Source organism: Orycteropus afer, unplaced genomic scaffold, assembly GCF_000298275.1.
Source record: "Orycteropus afer afer isolate SDZICR_OR568_19922 unplaced genomic scaffold, OryAfe1.0 scaffold00999, whole genome shotgun sequence".
Lineage (NCBI taxonomy): Eukaryota > Metazoa > Chordata > Mammalia > Tubulidentata > Orycteropodidae > Orycteropus > Orycteropus afer.
Window position 1 is genome coordinate 83407 of NW_006922586.1, and position 5073 is coordinate 88479.

The following is a 5073-nucleotide window of genomic DNA, read 5'->3' on the forward strand; positions in this document are numbered from 1 at the left end:
CAAAGCCCAAACCACACCCACTGCCGTGGAGTCCATTCTGACCCACAGCGCCCCTAGAGGACAGAGTGGAACTGCCCACAGGGTCTCCAAGGCTGTCAATCTTCACGGAAGCAAAGCCCAAACCACACCCACTGATGTGGAGTCGGTTCCGACCCACAGCGCCCCTGGAGGACAGAGTGGAACTGCACCACAGGGTCTCCCAGGCTGTCAATCTTCACGGAAGCAAAGCCCAAACCACACCCACTGCCGTGGAGTCCATTCTGACCCACAGCGCCCCTGGAGGACAGACTGCCTCATCCCTCTTCTGTGGAGTGGCTGGTGGGTTTGAACCACCAAGTTTCTGGTTAGTGGTCAAACGCCTTAGGCAGTGCAGCATCAGAGCTCCTTTCCGTTAAGGTAAAGGGCCCCATAAATCCTTGTTACATGAGTGGATTTGGGTCAGCACACATGACATGGGCCCAAACACCCCTCTAGCCTACAGCACCCCACAGCCACACTGGCCGGAGCTGGCCTTGTCCTTGTTGGATGTGTGCAGGGGACGGTGGTGTCCTGACCTGCCTCCTGGGGAGAGGGCTCACATCTGTCTGTCACTGTGTCCCGACGTCCCCACATGCTCAGGAAATGCCTGTGCACTGATGTCGTCCCTGCCGTGCTGACACAGCCACTCTGCTAGCCTGAGGGTGTGGTGACGGTGGGCGGAGCAGCTCCAGGGAGGGGCGGCCGCTGGCCCAGAGGGCGTCCAGCCCACTCGCTGGCTCTCCAACTCTTTCAACCCCTAGGGACTCGCTCTTCCTGTTTCTCTCTGGCTCCCTTGCAAGTTGGGAAAAACACTCATATTTTTGCAGCTCACTAATATTATTGATGTTTCTAGTAGTCAAAGCTGCACATTCCGAGTGTGGATAGTTTAGAAAGCGGCCGAGTACAGAGAGACAGCTTCAACACCTCACTTTCTGATGCCTTGAGTGTGTGTCCTTGTTCACACTAGGGCCACTCTCCTCTGGTCTTGCTGCACGTGTGTGTGAGTGTGTGCATGCAGGGAAGTGTGTGTGCATGTGTGAGTGTGGGTGTACATGAGTGAGAGTGCATTGTGTGAGTGTGTGAGCATGTGACTACATGTCATGTGTACACGTGTGTGAGTGTGCTTGTGCATACATGCAAGGTGTGTGCATGTGTGTGAGTGTGCATGTGCAGACATGAGCATTGTGTGTGTGCATGTGTGTTCACATGTGTATGTATCCACAGATGTGTGCAAGTGTAAGTATACACATTTATGTGGATGTGCATGCATGAGTGTGTGCACGTATGACTGCACAAGCGAGTGTGCGCACACATGCTAGTGTGTATGCATGAGTGTGTACATGTGGGCTCACATGTGGGCTCATGTGTACGCATGCACACATGGGGGGGTGCGTATGTGTGAGGGTATATGAGTGTTACGTAGTTAAGATTGTAACGCCAGATGTTTGCAGTGGCTTCATTTAAAAAAAATTGTTTTCTGAGAAGTTTCTCTTTTTATTAAACAGCTTTTCATAGCATCTCTTTTTTCTGATTATAAAATATAAGCTGATTTGGTGACAATAGAAGTGCACACACAGGAAAGAAAAGGAACCCTACCCCTCAGCCAGAGACAGCGCTCATTTACGTTTTTCTCCTGTGTGTGTGTGTGTAGTGCATGTGAGTGTGTGTGAGTGTGAGTGTGTGTCAGCCAAAATACCATCAGGAAGCATACACCTTTTGGGCCGCTCTGGAAAATTTTTCTGCAGTTTCTTAAAAAACAGCATGCAACCACCGTGCGCCCCAGTTATACTCCTGGTCATCGATCTCAGAGAAATGAAAGCAGGCCCCACACGGGTGGGACTCCCACCTTCCAGGAGGGAGACCGGGCCAGTTCTCGGCCAGCGCTCCCTGTGTGCGGCCCCAACCTGTCTGTCCGGGGAGGCCTGTGTGTGGCGCAATGCCCAACAGGCATCAGCAGAGCTTGCAGACTGAGGGGCGGGGGAGAGGCCTGCGGACCTCAGAAACCAGCAGGGAAAGCCCCGGGGACCCCGGAAGTCCAACCCACAGCCGGTCCCGGGGAAGGGGAGGACGGGGGTCCCCAAAATGAGCCCAACTCTACCCCAGGTAACAACAACAACACTGATCACTGGAAAACCCATCCACAATTGTCCATAGCAACTCTATGTGTAACAGCCAAAGACATGGAACAACCAACGTCCAAGAGTGACCAAGAAGCTGTGGGCTGTGCAACTAGGAAGCCCAGTCAACACACCAACGATTCAAATTTACACAGCCACTGGGGACAAAGATAAAGAAACTGAACATTTTAACCAAGCTCTGCAGTCTGAAATCGGTCAAAGAGCAATTGAGATGCACTGATAATTACTGGTGATTGGAATGTGAAAACCGGAAACAAAGAAGCATTTTTAGTTGTAAAATATGATCTTGATAGAAATGATGCTGGAAATCCCATGATAGAATTTTGCAAGACCAGTGCCTTACTCTTTGCAAGTTCATTTTTTTTCAACAACATACATGGTGACTTTATACATGGACCTCACCAGACAGAGTACGCAGGAATCAGATCAACTACATCTGTGGCAAGAGGTGAGGGAGAAGTTCAATATTTTCAGCCAAAACAAGGCCGGGAGCTGATTGTGGAACAGACCATCAACTGCTCAGATGCAAGTTCAAGTTGAAGCTGAAGACAATTGAAACAAGTCCATGAGAGCCAAAGTATGACCGTGATTATATCCCACCTGCATTTGGAGACCACTCAAAGCCTAGACTGGACACTGTAACACCAGTGACCAAAGACCAGACAAGTTGTGGGATGACATCAAGGACATTGTGATGGCTAAGGTTGTGTGCCTACTTGGCTGGGCCACGATTCTCAGTGGTTCGGCAGCTATCCTCCTCGATACGATCTGATATAATGTAATCACCTCCGTGATGAGATCTGCTATGAGAAGCCAATCAGTTGAAAGGGAGTGTCCTCAGAGATGTGGCCTGAAATATGGACGCCCTGGCAAAGCTCTCTAGACTCTGCATCCGGCTCCTCACCATCTGAACTCCAATTCTTGGACTTGAACCAATGGCCTGCCGTATTGGATTGCCTGTCTGGGACTGTTGCCTTCACAGCCTGTGAGCAACAGCCTGCCGTCTGACCTGCTGATCTTGGATTCCTCAGCCCCTGCAGCGAGGTGAGTCAGGAGAAGCCTCCAGCCTGACGTCTGATCCACGCACTTGGGACTTGCCAGAGTCTACAACCATGTGAGCCATTTCTTTGAGAAAAATCTCTCTCTCTCTCTATATATATATATACATCTTTATCTATATATTGATGTTGTTGTTAGGTCTGTCGAGTCAGCTCTGACTCATAGAGACCCTTCGTACAACAGAATGAAACACTGCCCAGTCCTCTGCCAGGCTCACAATCCCAGCTGTGCCTGAGCCCATCACTGCAGCTACTGTGTCCATCTCGTTGAGGACCTTCCCCGATTTTGCTGACCCTCCACTTTACCAAGCATGACATCTGTCCCAGGGAATGGTCCCTTCTGACAACATGACCAAAGTAGGTGAGATGAAGTCTGGCCATTCTCGCCTCCAAGGAGCATTCTGGCTACACTTCCTCCAGGACAGATCTGTTAGTTCTTTTGGCAGTTCATGGTACTTTCAGCATTCTTCGCCAACTCAAAAGCATTAATTCTTCTTCAGGCTTCCTTATGCACTGTCCAGCTCTCACATGCATATGAGATGATTGAACATACCACGGCTTGGGTCAGGCGCACCTTAGACTTCAAAGAGACATCTTTGTTCTTTAGCATTTTAAAGAGGTCGTTTGCAGTGGATTTGCCCAGTGCTATACATCTTCTGATGTCTTGACTGCTGCTTCTGTTAATGTTGATTGTAGAAGCAAGTAATATGAAATCTTTGACAATTTCAATCTGTTTTCTGTTTGTCATGATGCTGCTTATTGGCCCAGTTGTGAGGATTTTTGTTTTCTTTATGTTGAGATGTAACCCATACTGGAGACTGTAGTCTTCAATCTTCGTCAGTAGGTGCTTCAAGTCATCCTCACTTTCAGCAAGCAATGTTGTGTCATCTGCATATCACAGGTTATTAATGAGCTTACTCCAATCCTGATGCCATGTTCTTCTTCATATAGTCCAGCTTCTCAGATCATTTGTTCAGCATACAGATTGAATAAGTATGGGGAAAGGATAAGATCCTGACACACTCCCTTCCTGATTTTAAACCATGCAGTGTCCCCTTGTTCTGTTCAAATGACAGCCTCCTGGTCTATGAATAGGTTCCTCATGAGCACAATTAATTGTTCTGGAATTCCCGTTCTTCTCAATGTTATCCACAACTTGTTATGATCCATACAATCAAATGCTTTTGCATAGTCAATAAAATACAAGTAAACATCTTTCTGGCATTCTTTGCCTTGAGCTAAGGTCCATCTGACATCAGCAATGATAGCCCTCGTTCCACATCCTCTTCTGAATGCAGCTTGCATTTCTGAAAGTTCTATGTCAATATACTGCTGCAACCATTTTTGAAGTATCTTCAGCAGAATTTTACTTGAGTGTGATATTAATGATATTGTTTGATAATTTCCACATTCTGTGGGATCACCTTTCTTTGGAATGGGTACAAATATGAATCTCTTCAAGTCAGTTGGCCAGGTAGCTGTCTTCCAAATCTCTTGGCATAGATGAGTAAGTGCCTCCAGTGGGGCATTTGTTTGTTGAAATATCTCAATGGGTATCCCCTCAATTCCTGGAACCTTGTTCTTTGCCAATTCCTTCAGTGCAGCTTCAACTTCTTCCTTCTATACCATTGGTTCTTGATCATAAGGCACCTCCTGAAATGGATGAACATCTATCAATTCTTTTTGGTACAGTGACTCTGTGTATTCCTTCCATCTTCTTTTGATGTTTTCTGCATCATTCAATATTTTGCCCATACTAACTCAAACTCACTGCCGTCTAATTGGAACCGACTCATAGTGACCCTTCTTTGGGTTTCCGAGGCAGTCTCACTATGGAAGTACATTGCTCAACTTCCTTC

The 5073-nt window shown here is 47.6% G+C and overlaps 1 protein-coding gene across 1 annotated transcript in view; it reads right to left on the reverse strand.

Moving 5' to 3' along the window:
* The window catches only part of SH3TC1 (SH3 domain and tetratricopeptide repeats 1), a 159421-nt gene that overhangs the window by 47305 nt on the left and 107043 nt on the right, over positions 1-5073 (reverse strand). The window lies entirely within an intron of this gene.